Genomic DNA, 20,795 nt, shown 5'->3' on the forward strand with positions numbered 1-20,795 from the left:
TCAAAAGGCTTGTGTTCTAAAATAAAGATTCAGTTGAACAATGTAAGTAAGCATTATGTAAATATTTTTGAAATTCTGAATATAGATTTTTTTCTGATTTGCGTACCTGAGAGTGCAACAGTCCAGCGCGCTCACTAGCATCTACCAGTTCTTGCTCAGCCACTTTGCGGCCTCTCTCTGTCTGTTCCAGAGCCACTCTCAGCTCATCAATCTCAGCAACCATGAGGCCATTCCTACGCTCCACCATGGAACCTTGCTCCTTCACATCTTCTTGGCCTCTGAGAGCATCGTCAAGGTGCAGTTGGGCATCCTAAAATAAATCACATTTGAGGAGGTCACGTTAAGAGAAACATCAGAATGCGACTTGTTCAGTGCAGTTCCATTGTTTGAATATGTGTCTAACTAATATGTTTTGCACCTTAAGCTGTCCCTGGACGTTCCTCAGCTGCTTCTGGGCCTCAGAAGCCTGGCGGTTGGCATGGCTCAGCTGAACCTCCATCTCGTTCAGGTCTCCCTCCATCTTCTTCTTGATTCTCAGGGCATCGTTTCTGCTCCTGACCTCAGAGTCCAGAGTGCCCTGCATGGAGTCAATCACTCTCTGGCTGTTCCTCTTGATCTGCTCCATCTCTTCATCCTTCTCTGCCAGCTTCCTGTCGACCTCACCCTTTATCTGGTTGAGCTCCAGCTGGACACGAAGAATCTTGGACTCCTCGTGCTCCAGAGTACCCTAAAATGTAAGGATCAAAATGTTACATCATATACAGCTACACTGTTTGAATATAAAAAAGTATTGATATAAATCGAAGATACTGTATAGACAATAGATGAAAGTTTTACCTCAGCTTCCTCCAGGGCTGTCTGGATCTCTGACTTCTCTGTCTCCGTCTGTTTCTTGGATTTCTCCAGCTCATGGATGTTCTTTCCAGTCTCACCAATCTGTTCAGTCAGGTCTGAGATCTCCTCTGCAGTTTATTGAAAATAATGAATGAGGAACTTTCCAATCAGCAACTATTCTGTATTTGCATTTGAAAAAAGTTGTAGCCTGATCCACAACTGATCTTGAACATGTTTTTTTCTCACTGTTATTAAAAGAATTATGTAGACTGTAGAGAAAGACTCACGTTGCAGGTTCTTATTCTCACGCTTCATGGTCTCCAGTTGGTCCAGAGACTCCTCGTAAGAGTTCTTCATCTTAAACAACTCAGTGCTGAGAGAACGAGCCTCTTTTTGAGCTCCTTCCAGTTCTGCCTGACCCTCTTCATGCTTCTGCTTCCATTCTGCCAAGACCTGCACAGCATTTGTAATGAAATGTGTCATTTACCCCACTTTAAGGACCTGCACATGATTTGTAATGTTGTGTCATTTAACACACTTTAATGAGGCAAGAAATATTTTTGTTTAAAAATAATGAGTGTCAAAGCACCTTATCAAAGTTCCTCTGTTTCTTGTCAAGGTTGGCAGCCAGACCATTGGCCCTCTCCACATCAATCATGAGGTCTTCCACTTCACCCTGGAGTCTCTGTTTGGTTTTCTCCAGAGAGGCGCACTTGGAATTCACAGCCTCGATTTGCTCCTCAGCCTCCTGCAGACGCTGGGTTAGCTTCTTCCTGTTGATCAGTGTTGAATGGAATCAAATTAATGTTGGCAATATTTTGCATAGTGAGTGGTGCCTGACAGTGTTGACATTGGTTCTCAAAGTGGGGTCCGGGGACCCCAGGAGTCCTTGGGAGCCAGGGGGTCCCCAGCAAAAGTAGTTAATGTAATATCAAAATTATTTTAAACACTTTATCCATTTATATGTTGGCTTTTTAAAAATAGCAGATCCAAAAGCTCACAACGCGTCACTTAATTCGTGCCACACTGCGAGCTTGTACATCTGCTATTTTCATGGATTTTTGGGGGAAATTTAGAATAATTTGGAATATATTTTAATATAAATCTTCTCTTCTGGGTGTCCCTAGCACAAAACTTTTGGAGAGGGTGGTACGCAGCCAAATATATGTATCAATTTGGGGGTCCTTCACACCAAAAGGTTTGAGAAACACTGGTTTACAACACTGATGACTTACTTAGCTTCCTCCAGCTCCTCAGTGCGTTGGACAGCATCAGTCTCATACTTGCTCCTCCACTGACACACCTCAGCGTTGGCCTTGGACATTCCACGCTGCAGCTCCGCCTTGGCTTCCTGTTCCTCCTCAAACTGCTCCCTCAGAAGGTCACAGTCATGGCGAGCTGATTGCACAGCATGAGCAAGGGCATTCTTTGCCTGTCGATAGAAAATGGACAAAAAATGTCAGCTGAATTAAATTACAAAAAAATATAGAACTACGCCTAAAAATGGGGGGGGTCTGTTCCTCACCTTAACCTCCTCTTCATTGAGTCTCTTCAATTCCTCAATCTGCTGAGTGAAGGCCTGCTTGCCTCTGGTGAGCTGTGAGACCAGAGCTTCTTTCTCCTCCAGTTGACGACCAAACTCACCTAATTAGAAATTTGAATATTCGTTTCAAACATTTCAAACAAATCATCAACATCCCAGGATAACTGTTGATCAAAGCATCATCTCTAATTATTTGCTCAAGTACCATCGACAAACCATGTAGACAAAGTAGATAAGTAAGATGAACATTTACCGTTCTCTGTCAACAGTCTTGCTCTCTGAGCTCCAATATCATTGATCTGGCGAACGTTCTCATCACTCTTGGCCTTGATTTCACTAAGTTGGTCCTCAAGGGTGCGGCACATCTTCTCAAGATTTCCCTGTAAATGAACATTGGACATATTCAATCATCCTTTTTTCTGATTGCTTTGATTTGAACAGTAAAGCCACTTGATGCAGTCTGTCATTCAACCCTCCTGTTTATAACTGGATATGGTTTCCTTACTCATCACTGGGTTGGCCATCATCAGCTATGATGAGAGAACATCACTGCATAGTTTTTTAACTACAAAGCCTTACTTAACCACTTAAACCCCATATGGTTGAACGGAGTCCCTCAGGACAAGTGTCTTTTCCGTTTTCTGTTAATGTTGGGAAAGCTTTTGCTGAAAATAGCCGAACGACAAGCTCACAAAGCAACGCATTACCACAATACGGATAATGGTTTTAAGTGGTTAAGAAATTGCCTTATTATCTTAACAACGTATTAACATTTAGAGTATGCAATCACCAATCAACAAGATTACTTTGTTTTAAACATTCCCACAGTTAAATCTGAACTGGGTAAGACTGCCTTTCACTACTATGCCCCACACGTGGAACTGTTTTCAAATTGGAGATTTTCATTTCACTCGATCGCTTTAAGCAGTTTGTGAGAAATACTCTGAGATCTGTTTGTACTTGCATTCTTTGAATATCTGAAATGTCTGTTATCTTGTCATTTATTTTGTTTAATGTTATGCTATGTGTACTGTAATCAGGGCGTCATTGGAAAAGAGAGCTTGCACTCAATTGACGTTTCTGAATAAATAAAGGCAAAATGTAAATGATTCTCAATAATTATATTATGCACAGGTATTCCATCATACCTTTGCCTTAGCAACAGCCTCCATGTTGCTGGACAGGTCATCGATCTCCATCTTGTATTCACTCTTCTCCTTCTCCAGTTTCTGCTTGACTCTCTGGAGGTTGTCGATCTGTTCACCCAGTTCAGCCACGCTGTCAGCCTGTTTCTTACGGAGAGCAGAGGCAGTGGCTTCATGCTGCAGGGTGGACTCTTCAAGGTCACGACGCAACTTCTGGAACTCAGCCTCACGCTTCTTATTCATCTCTATCTGAGCAGCGGTGGCTCCTCCAGCCTCCTCAAGCCTCTCACTGATCTCCTCAAGTTCCCTGGAGAGATCAGCTCTCTGCTTCTCCACCTTGGCACGAGCGGCACGCTCCGCCTCGATCTCTTCTTCCAGTTCTTCAATACGAGCCTTTTAAGTTAATGATGTTAGATTAACATCTGAAAGTAATAATTCACTCTCACTTATTATTAATGATTTTACAGAACATAAAAATACCTGGAGTTCTTTGATCTTCTTCTGTAGCTGAGCCCCCAAAGATTGTTCATCCTCAATCTTACTCAGAAGTTGGCTTACTTCAAAGTCCTTCCTGTTGAACACAGCACATCATATTTTAGTGTCATTCTGCAGGTGGTTTCTCTCCATGACATTTCATATTGTTGGTCCACATTACTTCTTTATCTTCTCGTCAGACTGCTGCTTGTCATTTTCCAGGTCCATTATGGATTCCTGGGCCAGTTTCAGATCACCCTCCAGCTTTCTTTTGGTTCTCTCCAGGTCCATGCGGAGCTTCTTCTCTTGCTCCAGAGAACCCTCCAGCTGCACAATGATAAATGAGTTGTACATCATAATTCAGTGAAACAATAAACATAATGTGTTCCAAACATCCAATTCCCTTTGGTAAAACTCACATCATCAACTTGTTGCTCCAGCTTGGTCTTGGCCTTGGTCAGAGTGTTAACTTTGTCTTCCTCTGCCTGCAGGTCATCCAGGGTCTGCTGATGTGCCTCTTGGAGGGCCTTTTTCTCCTTGGTCAGCTTAGCAAGTCCCTCATCCTGAGAGGCCATCTCCTCGGTCAGGTTCTTCACCTAAATGAACCCAACATAGACAGTGTTAATAATTTGCTCATCCTGAGAGGCCACCTCCTCGGTCAGGTTCTTCACCTGATATAAGCAGAACAGAATTTGCTGTCATGGAATAGATCATTATTGCACAAATAGCAAAAGTAGCAGATCTGCTATTTTGTGTGTGTGTGTGTGTGTGTGTGTGTGTGTGTGTGTGTGTGTGTGTGTGTGTGTGTGTGTGTGTGACGCTGCAGTATGATCAAGTAGGACGTTAATTTACAAAAAACACAAAAGGTTTAAATATGGAGATAGAAGGTTTCTGCCCGACAGCAACGACTACTAACTTGATAAAACCCCAGAGAGTGTATAATCTATACCTTGTTTTCAGTGGCATGCTTCTCCTTCTCCACTTTGGCCAAGGTGAGCTCCAGGTCATCAATGTCCTTCTTGAGCTCAGAGCATTCATCCTCCAGCTTCCTCTTCTTGGCGGTCAGTTCAGCGTTGATCTCCTCCTCGTCCTCCAGTCTCTCAGTCGTCTCTTTGAGCTTTGCCTCCAACTGGATCTTACTTTTAATAAGACCCTCACATCTCTCCTCAGCATCATTCAATGCTTCATCTCCCTAGTGGTCAATGAAAAATTAAAATAAAACACACAAGCATGTCAGCATTTGTTCTGGTCAAGACGTACTTTTGCAGTTGCCTGTTGGGGGGTACAGACTCTTAGGAGCATAGTGTGAGAAAGCACAGCTTTGTGATCTGAGGGAGGGACTTGTAAAATGTCCAGTTTAGCCTGCTTACTGATGATGCTGCCAGGGAAAGGTTATTTTTCTCCTGTATCAGAGCCACCATCTTCTCCTCTAGGTCCTTCTTCTTGGCCAGGGCAGTAGAGAGGTCAGTCGTCATCTTCTCGTAGTTCTCCTTCATGTTGGCCAATTCCTTCTCAGTCTCAGCGCTCTGCAGAAGAGGCTTGATCTTGTAGTAGACCTTCATCCATGGCCAGTGCTTCACAGCGACGAACGAGCGGAGGTTGAACTGGATGGTGAAAACGGCGTCTCTGTGGAAAAACGGTTGAAGTGTGTCATGATTGTGGACAGTGATAGAAGAAGTATACACTTTTAATATAGTGATTTTACACTATAACAAAATTGTATTGAACAGTAAGTGTACTTACAAATGATAATAAATATTGAATAAATGATGGTTTCAAAGTACCTGGTAGCCATCATCTTAACAAACTGCTTCCTCATGAGGTAAGCTCGTCCGAGAGCCTGAGTCATGGTGACCAGAGCAAACAGCTTTTCATCTCGCATCTCCTCCAGCGTACCCAGCAGACCAGCTTTGAAGAACACCTGAACACAATGTTACAAACACTGTAACTAAAAGAACTGTAAAATCAACTTTTAGTCCTCTCTTGATAATGTTAAACCAGGTTCACAGTGTGTTTACCTTGGTGTGTCCAAACTTGTACTCATCAACGGGAACATCAATGGACCCAAGCAGCTTCTCAGAGGCTTTCTTGTTGTCCATGAACGCGCCTTCGGGACATGCGCTGGCATTCAGTACTTTGTACCTGTTTTTCAGAAGTTCATGGTCATTTTGCGTGCCTCCCGTTAATGGGTTTGGAAATAAAAGCTGCTGGAAAAAGGAATGATTACCTCTGCTTGAAGTCAGCATATGGGATTCTGCTTGGGAAGCCCTTTCTACAGATTCTGATGCCCTCCAGCACACCGTTACACCTTAGCTGATGGATGACCAGGAAATTCTCCATCAGGCCTGTAAAGGTGTTCCTCCATTATTATTAGGACAACATAGCTACACACTGGCCAAGTTTCATTAAATGACCACCTCACAATCTTTGTTTACATTTGTATTTGCTATGTTTACCTGGAGTCTTGGACTCGTTGGGAATCAGGCAACGCACAAAGTGAGGATGAGTGCTCCTCAAGTTCGTCATCAGCATCCCCAAGTTCGCCTATTGAGACATAAAAGAGCCAAGTAGGCTTATTATTAGTAAAACGTTCTCCTTTAGATACTAGTTAGGCTACTTTACAGATTTAGATTGTCCTAAAATATACATGAACCACTTAAGCCTTATTTTATAATTCAGCCATTTAAAGATGCTGATCTACCAGCTCACAACTTGTGATACAGAAATTGTTTAATTCCAACATGAAAAGACGTGCCTATTTCTTACATGGATATAATGTTGATAATAAAAATACGTCATTCTTACAGGAATATAATAACAATAAGAATAATGAATAAATATTCTTACCCTGAAAGCACTAGACACAGTCTGCATGGAACCACCCTTCTTCTTTCCTCCCTTCTTTGTGTTATCTGTTTATATTAGTTAGAAACATACATTAAAAAAAACGTTTCTTTATATAGCAAATTTTCAACGACCAAGGTCCCACAATGTCGATGATAAAAGGGAGACGAGAGGAATGTATAGAGGGAACAAGAGCTTGAGAGCACCGGTACATGCAGGCAGGGAAAGGGGCTGAGGGGGGGTCACAGTCACAGACTTTGCCTGTCTTGTCTAGGTCTTGTATTTCTATGTGTTATGTTCTTGTTCTAGTTTTCATGGTTCTATGTCCATGTCTCCCCAAGCTGTATCTCATGTGTAATCAGTCCATGTGTATATTAGTCTTGTTCCCCAGTCAGTCCTTGTCGAGTCATTGTTTGGTGTCACAGAGATTAATAAACATACCTTCAGGCTCAGGTGGGGGATAGAACACAGCCAGCAGTTTAACTGAAGACTTCTGGAACAGCTGAATGACAGAGTCGTTCAGGGGGTCCTTGTTCTTCTCAAGCCAGCCTGTGATGCTGTAGTCCACAGTTCCAGCGTAGTGGACCAGGGAGAAGTGGGCCTCACCCTTGCCTTTGGCAGGCTTGGGCTTCTCAAAGGCCTTGTTCTTACCAAGATGCTGGTCAAGCAACTTTTCTGCGAAAGTTTTGTCTGAAGACTTTGGGAACATGCACTGCTCTTCAAGGATGGAGAAGATGCCCAAGGGCTTTGTAAAGGAGACAAAAGAGAAAATGACAAAAACAATATTAACATCATGTCCATTAAAGCACAACATAATTGTACACCTTCTCAATGAGCTATATGCAGATAGCCAAGTCCATGATAATAATATAATATAATATAATATAATATAATATAATATAATATAATATAATATAATATAATATTATATAATATAATATAATATAATATAATATTATATTATATTATATTATATTATATTATATTATTATATAATATACCTTCTCAATTAGCTCAATGCAGACAGCCAAGTCCATGATAATATATAATAATATAATATAATATAATATAATATAATATAATATAATATAAAATAATATAATATAATATAACTTAATATAATATAATATCATATAATAATACTAGTATACCTTCTCAATGAGCTCAATGCAGACAGCCAAGTCCATGTACATACCTTCTCAATGAGCTCAATGCAGACAGCCAGATCCATGCCGAAGTCAATGAGATCCCAGGGGATGCCTTCTTTTTTGTACTCTTCTTGTTCCAGAACAAACATGGTGTGGTTGAAAAACTGTTGCAGTTTCTCATTGGTGAAGTTGATGCACAGCTGCTCCAGGGTGTTGAACTGTAAGTGAAAATATCATTAGCCCAATCTCTTGTCATTGTGTAATTGTGACAAAAATAATTAGTCTCCCACTTAAAAAAAGTCCATGCTTACATCAAAGATTTCAAAACCAGCGATGTCCAGCACACCAATGTAGAAGTTTCTCTGCTGCTTGGTGTCCAGCATCTCGTTGATCCTAATGACCATCCAGAAGAACTCCTTCTCATAGAGGGACTTGGCCAAGGCACCGACTGAGTTCATTACCTAAGGACATAGGTAGGGGTGTGAATTACACAATTTACAATTAAGAATTCAGGCATTTAGCAGACACTCTTAATCCAGAGCGATTACAGTAAGCAAGGAAAACATGAGGTAATACATCAAATGCATAGCAATCTAGGATCATAGGTAAACCAAGTCTAAGTATAATATTAAAAAAAAATCAGTAATCTGTAGGCTACATTGAAACTATACACACTATAGGATGCCAGGTCTACAAATGAACCTGGCATCTGTATACATGCTATCTGAGGGCGGTTTCAGACTGGATCCGTTTGAATCAAACCGGTCCCGAGTACGCTTGGCTGGCCAGCATTCACACTGCCCAAGATCCAATCGCACCAGAGAACACTTGCATGTATACCCCCGATCCTATAGGTGGCGGCATGCACATAGTGTTTCTTCTGTGGACACAGACGTCATCAACTATGCGACAATGTTTGTGCTGGGCTCGTATAAATATAGGGTTGCGGCTGGGGAGTGAGTCAACGGGCCTTTTGCATGTAGTTGAAGCGCAAGGGGGCGGGGGGCGGGGGGGGGGAGAGAGTCAGCGCACTGAAGTCAAGGCACAGACTACTGTGTTGTTGACGGACAACGGATGCACGCTTATGAGAAACAACACAAATAAAACCTGGCAAAACAGTTGCGTGCATTAGCGCAAGATGAGGATACAGGAAACATTCAGTCTAAATGTCCAGTTTGCTAACCTTCACAACTACTAATACTTTTGTATTTGAAACTTTAAATTTCTCTAAATATTATAAACTTTCACGACAGCTTAAGTACAAAAATATATCATTTATGAAAAGGCAACTATAGTAGCCTATACAGTGAAGTCCGACTGAATGACTGAAACCTTGTATTGTGAATTGTACTTCCATGTACTGTTTCTCATGTCTCATGTCTAAATAAAGTACATCAATCCAACGTCTTTTCTTTTTTGACTCTCTTGGTGTGGGGATTATCTGGCACATGTATGTATCTGTTATGAAAGAGAAATTGCATCATGAGTGAAACGGCTATAGTCCTTGGGAAACTATAAACCTACGTAGGCCTACATCTAAATGAGTTACCATATTTACTTACAAATTTCAAATTACAAAGCCTTATAAGCTATATATTTCTGGGATGCATAGTAGCTGAAACTCCACAAGATACCCACAAGATATACTATACTATATGCGCTGCTCGCGCACCTGAAATGCACGATGGAGACCCGCCAATGTTTCATGACTGATAGACATGAAAGAAGGCCCTTCACAGCTAATAGAGAATTTAAAATTTTAAGAATCGGTTCAGAATTGAATGAGTAAAATTGTTAGAAAGGCTCCCATCAGATTATTATTTCAATTGTTATGTTCCACCTTAACAGTAATATGCACCTGCCCACCTTAAGTGCGCAATGCATTCTGGGGCGTTTTCATTCATTCAGTAGCACCGGCTAGAAGAGCGGTGTTTTTGTTGGCTGTTTTTGTCGAGTTTATATACCGTCACCTATTCCAAATAGCGGGCCACTTCCGTCTAATGGTACGCTTGCTTTCACATTGCAGCGTACCGTACCCGAAAACGCATGATCCGGATCCGAAACTGCCTCCGGAGGTGGTTTCGGGAACGGAACGGTTACCCGTTTCGGGAAACGATTCGCAACATTCACACTAGCCAAGCGGTCTGGAGTGCGCACCCGGGACCCGAGTGTGAAACGGCTCTAAATGACATTTTAGCCTTTGCATAAGCCTGCAAGGTCGTCAAGGCTATGGAAAGTGATACGGGCTAAGGTGAATTCTGAAGAGGTGTCTTCAGAGGTGAGATTACGGCGGAAGATTGGGAGTGAGTCTGAAGTTCTAACTGCAATGGGGAGTTCGTTCCACAGTTTGGAAGCCAGAAGGGAGATAGAGATAGAGTTTTAGGAAAGGTTCTTATCTGACAGCTTCCCTGTGTTAGCTGATCTGAGTGGGTTTGTATGGTTGGATACACAATGTGTGTGTGTGTGTGTGTGTGTGTGTGTGTGTGTGTGTGTGTGTGTGTGTGTGTGTGTGTGTGTGTGTGTGTGTGTGTGTGTGCGTGCGCGTGTGTGTGTGTGTGTTTTACAGATATGACAATACTGTTAAAATAATGTGTCAGAGGTGCATGGAGCTGCACATGTTTCTGCAGAGTGGTATATTTTGTATTCTCTTCATATACTAAATAAATAAATAGAAATGAATTTGAATAATGTTGGAAGATCATTTTATCTACAGAAGCTGATTTAAGACACAACTCAAAAAGATATTAGATTGTGTTATTATTGTGTTGAGAATATAAGGTGTGTATCAGAACATGAAAATAATGTCATTTACTCACCTGTGGCACAGTTTGTCCCTTAGTGACATACTCGTTTCCGACTTTCACTCTGGGGTAGCAATACGCCTTAAGCATCTCTGCTGAGTTTATACCCAACAGGTAGCCAATCTTGTCAGCCTCTGAAATGTTCAAACAATTTGCAATTTACAAATTAGACATTTAGCAGACTCCCTTAATCCAGAGTTTGACTTCAAATACGTCAAATGCATAGAGATAGTAATCTAGGATCATAATCATCAGTCTAAATAGTATATAGTAGCCTATATATATTTTTTCTTTTTTGATCCCACGATTTTTGTAACCAGTTTTTGCCTAAACTGTAATCCTGGGCACTACTCTCCCTCTGCCAGCTTGGGGAGAGCCCTGAACTGAGCTCATGCTTCCTTCAATGCATGAGGAGTGAGCAGGCCACTTCTTATCACCTGACAGGGGGGAGTTTCCCCGGTAGGATGTAGCGCGTGGAAGGAACACGTTATTCCAACAAGTTCCTTCCCCCTCCATCAGGCGCCCCGGCTGACCAGGGGGGGGGCAGTTTAGAGACCAGATTACTGAATGTTTTTTGTGAGGGTACCTACCCTAGGGAACACGGGGAGAACATGCAAACTCCACACAGAAAGGCCCTTTCACCAACCCCACCTAGGGTATGGGCACTGATGACGCGGAGGAGAGAACATGCCCCCAGCGCCCACGGCGGGAATCAAACCCAGGACCTTCTAGCTGTGAGGCGACAGCGCTACCAACTGAGCCACCGTGCCACCGTAAACAGTATTATATTTAAAAAAATAATAATAAATATATTGAAAATATATTTAGCTTAGTTCATTTTGAATATAAGTAAATACAATACTTGTGACAAAGTATGCATTACTTTCATTCCTTAGTTGAAGATGCAGCTCACCCTCCGTGATAATAAAAATAATCATAATAATAATAATAAAGATCAGCTCACCCTCCGTGCCGTCAGGTTCTGCCTGTTCTTCACGCTGCTTCTGTTTGAACCTCATGACACCATGATGCATCACTGCACCGGTGAACTTGTAGATCATCTGCTTTTCCTCACCGTTGAAGCCCAGGATGTCAATAGCCTCCTGATGTCAATAAGCAGAGATGTATTCAAAAGATTTAGATTAAACATTAGATTAAAAAACATTGTTTAGAACTGTGTACAACTCAACAGTTAACAAACTAAATTACAGTAAGTGTATACATTGTATCTGCACATTTCTAAAGTGACAATTTAAGGACTTTTAAGACCTATAAAATAAATACATTGAAATAAAACAAATAGGCCTAAGACCATTACTGCGTCAACAGTAATCAACAAACTATACTATACAAATTGTCAAACATTGGACAAATTGTCGAATATTACCTAAGAAAGAGGTAAAGAATGTGAAAACATGTAGATCGGCTATTTTCACAATATTTATCTGTGGAACCGAGTCAAACTAAATGTAATGCCTCAACTGCTACAATTCCAAGTGCTTGTTAGGGTGGGGGGGGATTAGTTTGGGGGGTACCCCCCTGAAAAGAACCACTGCTTTATAAAATACATTTTGCAGAGCAACTGACTGCAGTTCACAGTATAGTGAGTATTAAAAAAAACAAAAATGTTCACTGACATCAGTAGCGTCCAGCTCCGCTTTGTCATCAATGCTGGCCACAGTGATCTGACCCATGCTGATCAACGGGAAGTCGTAGGGGTTGGTGGTGATCAGACACATTTCTTAAAAGGGATTAAAAAAGGGTGAGCATGTGTTTTTATTAATTCATTTATGTTCTCACTGCATCATCAGTAATTCCACTTACCAATAATCTCAGGTTTGTGGTTGGTCATCATCTGGAAAAAGATGTGGTAACCTCTCTCTGCAGGAAGCTGATAGGTCACTCTAGACTTCTCCAGCAGATCTATATGGGTTGTACATAACTCATAATAATACTAATAATAGTGATAATAAAATAATAATAATAAAATAATAATAATAATAAAAATGATTATTATTATAATTATAATTACACGAACAATTATAATTATAACAATAATAATAATCTATATGGGTTGTAAATAACTCAAAATGTAATCCTCAAATTAACGCATATAATTTATCATCTGTGAACTTCATACTTACATGTCTCAATATCAGCACTGGCCAGTTTACCCGTTGTGCCGAAATGGATTCTGATGAATTTACCCTGTTTGATATAGCACAATGAGTTGCATCTACATTATGGAATTATTGCAGGTTTCCTCATAAAATGTCATTATTTATACAGTACTTACAAAGCGAGAGGAGTTGTCATTCCTCACAGTCTTGGCATTACCATAGGATTCCAGCAAGGGATTGGCTGCAATAATCTGATCCTCCAGTGACCCCTAGAATGTTTTAAACATTGCCCAATTTAAAATTTGGTCAGAATTATTTTTGAAATTGAATTGCTATATTGCATATGAACGCTTTGTTCAAAAACATTTTTTGTTTAAAAAAACCTGTACATATACCTTGATTTTACCGCTGTCGGCCGCCGATTTCTCTCCACCAGAACTAGCTGTTGCAAAGTACTGGATGACACGCTTGGTGTTCACAGTCTTTCCAGCACCGGATTCTCCACTGGTTATAAATACACATTCAGAGAAATGCAGTTAGTGAATTTGTGTACAATCTTCTTTTTTTTAAAGCCTAAAGATGGGAAACTTACGTGATCAGGACAGACTGGTTCTCTTTATCTGTAAAATGTAAAGCAAACTTTTAGTCACGGATACAGGACAAAACCATTATAGTTATATATATATATATATTGTGCTATATATATTATTTTTTTTACATTGTCCTGACTAGTACGTACCCATCAGCATGAACTGATAAGCGTTGTCAGAGACAGAGAAGATGTGGGGTGGAGCCTCAATACGCTTCTTGCCTCTGTAGGCATTTACAACCTCCTGGTCGTACACTGGGAGCCACTTGTAGGGGTTCACAGTTGCACAAAACAAGCCAGAGTAGGTCTGAAGGGGAGAAGAGAGAGAACATTAACATCATACAACATAGCACTGACCATGCCACATATCTGGGACAACGGATCACTAGAGCAGGGATTACAGTCACGAGTTGCAATTGGCATCAACTAATGAGCAAGTTAACTTCAGAACCATTAGTTTGTTTGTAGTTTGTCTATGGATTTCACTTGATGATATAACGTGTGCTCTGTATTTTTCTTTCTTTTCTTTACAGGTGCAACAACTCAGCATGTAGAAAACCTTACATAGATCATCCATGCTGCATAACGCTCTTTGAGGTTATACAGGACAGTGGCTTCACTGAGGTGGGTCATCATGGCCATATCCTCAATTTTGTCATACTTGGGAGGGTTCATAGGGGTGACATCAGCCTCCTTTGCAACTCTTTCCTAAAAAAAAACAACAACTTTAGAATGTCTTGCAAATACAGTTGTACTGTGTCACTATTTTATTTCAGATCCACCTCTACCTACGTACCTCCTTCGTCTCGAGCGTTTCCACAGTGACTTTGTCACCGTCCTTCTTTAGGATTTTACACTTGACGTACAGCTCCTTAACATCAGTTACAAATGCTGCAGATTTGGCATCAAAGGGCGCACTTTGAGCTGCCATTCTCTCCTTCTCTGGCTTACGGAGGTAAATGGCGGCCTTGCCATACTGCTCCATCTCTGCGTCCGTACTCATGGTGGCGGCTTTCTGTAGACAGACAAATAGATGGTGTTGATTCCTTTGCTGACTTGAGATCCAAGCAGATAATTGTATGACTAGTCTTATGGTTATAGCTTAACACTCACTTTTTCCCTCTACGAGTAGCAGTGAAACCTTGTGTGCAACCCCTAAGTGTGAAAGAAACACATTAACATGAGTTGAATGATTCAATACAATTTATATTCATGAAATAGATTAGATTATATGAATCCTAATGTTCATTCTTGCCACACACCACTGCATAAATTCTTATTAGTTTCACATCTAAAAAGAGTCATCCATTTCATTATTATTAGTCTTATTACATGCAATGAAATGAAATGAGGCCTGCCAATTCAGTTATTTTCGTTTGTGTGTTTGTTATTAGCTTTCACCCAGTAATGTTTTGTCATTACAGCCATGTTTCTTTTTTTTTCTTACTGAAACTGTGCTAGATTTTCTTCCTCTTTCTAATGCACTTTGATTCCATTTTATGAATTAAGGTTACAGTCAGAGGTGGGACTAGCCAAACTGTACTCAAGTAAAACATAATGCTACTTTAAAATAATAATAATAATAACAATAACTCTAGTAGATGTAAAAGTACATGTAATGCAAATTATTATTTATATAATCAATACATAATTGAAATCTAAATAGAAATGAATGAACAAACGGACATTCCAATCTGGCCCAAACCAAATCATTATAAATAAAAGAACACACAATCAATCATTTCAATCTGTACAATATAACATCAATTATCCTGCCCACTCATTGTGTGTAACCCCGGGTCATGTGTAGCTACAGTATGTGGCACTATATACAGAGTCAGGTTAAACAAAACATATTAGATTTATACTAGGAATAGGTAGCTAACACCTCTAAAACATTTATGACTATGAATAGCTAACATCATCATAACAACACATTTATATGACCATGAAGGACAGATGAAGTCTCACTTACCACCTAATGGAACTCTGAACTCCTCTGCAATGGGTTCTGTGTTAACCGTCTCAGCATGCTTATATTGGCTGTTAATTGCAAGCTAAGTAGAAAGTAAAAGAAGGAATGGCCTTTAAAGGACTTTAAAGGCCATTCTTAAAGCATCCTTGTAGCCAATGAAACTTGATAGTGCTTCTTGGCTAGGTGGTTGACCATGTCAGTGGTATAAAAATAGCATAACAATCACCCCACCAACAAGGTTGGTGGGGTGATTGGCAAGGTCACCCCACGGCAAATGTTTGGCAAGGTTTTCGCAAGGTTCTTACCATTCTTGCGAATGGCAAGAAGCCACTCCACCCCCATTGAAAAGCACTGGCAGAATCCACCCTCATAGGTCAAATTAAACTTTGTTGTGACCGTGCCCTTACAAGTAAAAGTCCGGTAATCAAAATTTACTGGAGTAACAGTACAAAAGTATTGGCTTCAAAAGCACCAAAAGTCAAATTAATACGCAGAATGTCCCATTTCCCAAGTTTCCAAATGTTTCAAAATCCTTTGAAAATCGCAAATCTACAAGCCTGTAGATCGGCTATTTTCAAATAGACTAAATATATATAGGGATGAAGTGGTTAATTGGAAATACTCCACTAAAGTAAAAGTACCTCAAAATTGTGGTACAGTATTTGAGTAAATGTAATTCGTTTCTTTACACCACTGGTATATCCATTGTATGCTTCATACTTCCACTGTACTCCATTTCAGGAGGAAACTTAATCTTTAGTTACTTTTTGGGGGTTTTGATGTTTTTGTAGTCAGGGCCACAGCTGTCTATGAGTTGTTAATAGCTCCAGCTTAATGTGCAACATTGTTTTCTCACTCAGCAGTTGAGTGAGAAAAACAAACACAGCCTACAGTATACTGTAAGTAGGTTACATGCAATTGAAGGTATTTTAAGACCTTTTTAATACCTCTAAAAAGACCATTACTGCACCAAAAAAAACAAAAAACTATATTATGTAAAGAAAAAAATATCAGTTAAATATGACCTTAGAAAGAGGCAAACATTGTGTAGAACGGCTATTTTCACAACATGTCTGTGGAACCGAGTCAAACTTAATGTAATGCCTCAATTCCAAAGTGTTTGTCAGGGTGGGGGGTTCCCGGTTCAAAATGATTATTTTGGGCGGGGGTCGCGGTTTGAAAAGTTTGAGATCCACTCGAATAGACTGTAGTCTGTAGTGAAAAGGTGAAAAGTGAATGAGCCCTACTGCCAAGGGGTAGTTCACCCAAAACAATGCCTTCTAACACTCACCCCATGAAGCTATAGAATTGATGGAGATTGTTGTGTTTTTGTCACATTCATGCACGTAATTAACGCTTAATTAATGATTAACTTCATTAATTAATCGTGAGTTCATCATTTATTGATCATTAATTCATGGTTATTATTGGTTAAGTCACTGCGACTTAACCAACGTTAATTGCGAACGCGGAAGGAGGCGGTTGTGCCTCTCATCACACCAGAGGAAAGTTGAGAGAGAGAGAAAGTATTTGTATTTGGGTGCTAATTTGGGGTGAGAGGAACTTTCTCTAAATGAACAATATCTCACTGAGGACTCTAGCACCTACAGTCTCTCTATGGTGAAGAATATAGACTCAAATGCTATCAGCAAAAAGATGTTGTTAACAGTGAAGACTTGCTTGACAATAAAGGAGTGTCGAAGAAAAGTTGTTCTACTCGGCAGGTGACAAAGACGCTATTTGAGAAGTGACCCTTGTCAATTAAATGTCTGTTCCCATCATCTGATGTGCAACGGCAATACGGCAATAGGATTGTATTGTATATTAGGCCTGTTTTCGTCAACTTATTGACAGGGCTCTTTTAGGCTGTCTCTATTTCTTTTCAGCCCTCACCTACCTTCCCCTCTCTCTATCTCTTTCTGTCTAGGAGCTCACAATTATGTATTATGTATTATTATTACAACCATATTTAGCACATAGAGTTCTAATCAGGGACCACACAGAAATAACATCTTGTATGGCTGTATTGGATCATTCATATTGCCTATGGCGTGTGCATTTCAGTCAATAAACTTCCTTGATTAGAAACAAAAGTTGTTTGTCTTTTTGTATATTGCTGGATGATCTATTACCCTGCCTCAGCCAAGAATTTAAAATCCTTCACAGTAGCCTATATGAGACTAATTATTAATTAATCACTAAATTACCCCTATTTGTACTACAATTATAATGTACTAATAACAATGTATATAGTTAATTCACATGAATTTAAACCACTGTTTGTGATATGAGTACATGATAATAACGAGGCAATGAATCAACATATTCATTTTTCGAAACAAGGTTGAATCGGCATCACCGCCAATAAAATCATCAACCTGTATGACTGGAGACATTACCAAAAAAAAAAGAAGTTTGATGTGAAATAATTGTGTCCCTTTTTCGTATCGTTTATTCGTGTCACTCCTTAAATATGACATGTCTGGCTGACTGTGGAATCTTGCACTTGTTGATGTAATTTAGAAATGTTTTGTAGTTTTTGAAATATTTAGGAGTTAAGTACAGAACATTGGAAATACTCCAGTACTTGAGTAAATGTACTTAGTTACTTTAAAAAATGTAAACACAGCAATGGAAGTCATAATCAGTGATGTACTTATTATGACTTCCATTGCCAGACCAGTAAAAGGACCAGGGGTGGCCGCGCTTTTGCTGCTGCCGCCCCCACGCTCTTGAACGACCTCCCTCACCCCATCCAATCTGCCCAGTCCATTGGGGTTTTCAGATCCCTACTTAAAACCCACCTATTTTCTTTGGCTTTTAATTGCACTTGATCCGCTACCGTGTCTTAACAATGTATTGTATTTGTCTGTGCGCCAATGGGCGCTTATTGATGCTTTGTTTGTCTCAACCTTGTGCAGCACTTTGGTCAGCTTCTGTTGTTTTGAATGTACTTTATAAATAAAGTTTGATTTGATAAAAATAAAGTTTTATTGCTGTGTTTAAATCACTTTTATACTTTTGAAACTATCCCACTTCAAAGCACATGGATCTCACAGTCTTTTTAGCTTTTCCAATACACACTAATGGTGTTTGCTGGAAGGGAGAGAGAAGGACACAGGAGGAATGGTCCGGTTACTAACGTATAATTAGTTTTTCTCTTCAAAGTAAAAGTGAGAAAAACAGGAATACAGGCCACATTTCCGTGTTTTACTTTTAAACCTACAATGAAACATTTGTGTGACACAATGAACACAGTAACTTCTATCATTTGAATGTGATGAGGATTTTTATTAATCAAGTGCTTACAGACAAACTTGGGCCATATTGCAAATATCTGCTGTTGTAATGTATCATTAGAGGCTTGACCTACACCTTCTATAACTACTATATCTGTGCTATACTGATTAATTCAGTATAGCACTGGTTCAGTAAAATGAACCAAACAGGAAATGGGTATGCTACCTTGTGTCTAAGGTCTAAGGAAGGTCTAAGGAAACTGTGACTAAGGTTATGCACAGCCTTTATCAGTTCTTGTTGCATGATGCTAATGCACACCAATGCAGAGAGGAGCCTGACAATTATAGAATACATTTATGCTGGAGAAACAATCCAGGAGAGGGGCCTGTAATGACTGAGTACCATTTAGTGAAGGGAAAAGGTCGATCAAGGGGCAAGGACACAGAACCCTGAAGGGGAGAGGTCTCCCCAGCTGCCTTAGCTGGGGTCACTGAATAAACAGACCCCCCCCCCATGACTTGACATTGCAATAGTATCCCTTTAGCCATACAACTATTTAAAACAATCCTACATTCCTTCCAACATTAACCCCATACTTGGTAGGCCTATTTGAGGTGAACTTTTGCTTTGTGGTATCTATTTGTCAGTGGCTATAACATGTTATCACTGTTGATGCATTACAAACTAGAAAAAGTGCTCCTCGGAGCACAGGTCCCCGCCAGGTCAGGTAGGTTATTGTGGCCTCCTGGTGGCGCTATAATAGGCCAATGTGAAAAAGGTGCCATTTCTTCTTAGGCCTTGCGCGGCAATCGGACACTGCATTCATGATTTGAGGCATTTTGTTCAAAAAAATTGCTAAATTAGACCTGCTGGTGGCGCTATAACAGGCCAATGTTAAAAGGGTGGCATTTGCTCCTCAACATAGTGTGAATATGTGTGCAAAGTTTGACCGCAATTGGATGCTGCATTCATGATTTGCGGCATTTTGTTCAAAACAAGCCACTACTGCAAACTTTAGATGTCAATCTTAGCCAATCAGGATGGAATTTGAAAAATCACATTCGTTTTGATCACATGACTATAGAGATCATGTGTACCGATTTGCGTGAAACTTGGATCAAATCGGAAGGAGTAATATACAAAAATATGTTGTGGCGCTCTAAAAGGCAAATGTGAAAAATGCAGGGCAAGGGTTTTTCCTTGACCTCTAGGGAGTGCGCTTACAAAGTTTTACACAGATCGGTGCAGTTATAGGTAAAAACACGAATGGGCCTGTTATAGCACCACCATGAGGCTGATTTGAACATTTTCAAGTGGCATTTCTTCCTCGGCATAATGGGAATATGCATGAAAAATGTCAAGGAAATTGCATGCTGTGTTCATGATTTGAGGCATTTTGTTCAAAACGGAGCACTCCTGCAAACTTTGGAAGCCATTTTTAGCCAATCAGGATGGAATATGAAAAATCTGAAAGACCCGTTTCGTTTAATGACTATAGAGATACTGTGTACCGATTTATGGGATTTTTGGACAAAATCTATAGGAGTGCTGTCAAAAAATATGTTTTGCACAAATCGGCCTCCTGGTGGCACTATAAAAGGCCCATGTGAAAAATTTGGGGCAGAGGTTCTGCTGTGGCATCCAGGGAGTGTGTGTGCACAGTTTCACTGCGAGCAAGCCAACGGTGCCGGAGATTAGCTGTCCACAGACAGAATGACGGACACACGGACGGACACACGGACGGACGGACAGGGGGCAAAACATACTCTCTCGCCATGCCTTTCGGCCTGGCGGAGACAATAATCTGTATAAATGGGAGGGTGACAGGTTTCTTCACTTGGTGACAAGTTTATTCACTTGGTGACAGTATGTCTCGTCAAATAAATGATTTGCTGCTAGCCTACTTATACATACTGTATAGTATGTAGAATGTCTGGCTAGGATTAAGGTTTTGCCTTTGCCCCCCTAATGTCATCCAATAAACATGTGGCTCACACAATGTTATTTTCATTCTGTGTACTCATCACATTTCATTTCAGCATGACATTTCCGCATGAAATGATTAATTAACAGACTATGTAA

General features: G+C 40.3%; 1 pseudogene across 1 annotated transcript; it reads right to left on the reverse strand.

Moving 5' to 3' along the window:
- Positions 1-423: 423 nt before the first annotated feature.
- On the reverse strand, positions 424-14,501 carry LOC308104030 (myosin heavy chain, fast skeletal muscle-like; annotated as a pseudogene). Its single transcript has 32 exons — positions 14,295-14,501; positions 14,063-14,206; positions 13,649-13,805; positions 13,502-13,529; positions 13,305-13,413; positions 13,086-13,178; positions 12,934-12,997; positions 12,614-12,712; positions 12,427-12,530; positions 11,754-11,892; positions 10,805-10,923; positions 8,300-8,449; positions 8,036-8,206; positions 7,282-7,585; positions 6,844-6,908; positions 6,453-6,540; positions 6,224-6,341; positions 6,015-6,138; positions 5,781-5,917; positions 5,367-5,622; positions 4,946-5,188; positions 4,416-4,592; positions 4,178-4,323; positions 4,003-4,093; positions 3,526-3,915; positions 2,631-2,757; positions 2,360-2,478; positions 2,070-2,266; positions 1,424-1,607; positions 1,122-1,287; positions 838-962; positions 424-727 (listed from the first exon to the last, which is right to left on the reverse strand). The product of its transcript is annotated as a myosin heavy chain, fast skeletal muscle-like (transcript).
- Positions 14,502-20,795: the final 6,294 nt, after the last annotated feature.

Source organism: Gymnoscopelus braueri (genome assembly GCF_963280865.1).
Source record: "Gymnoscopelus braueri genome assembly, chromosome: 17".
Taxonomy (NCBI): domain Eukaryota; kingdom Metazoa; phylum Chordata; class Actinopteri; order Myctophiformes; family Myctophidae; genus Gymnoscopelus; species Gymnoscopelus braueri.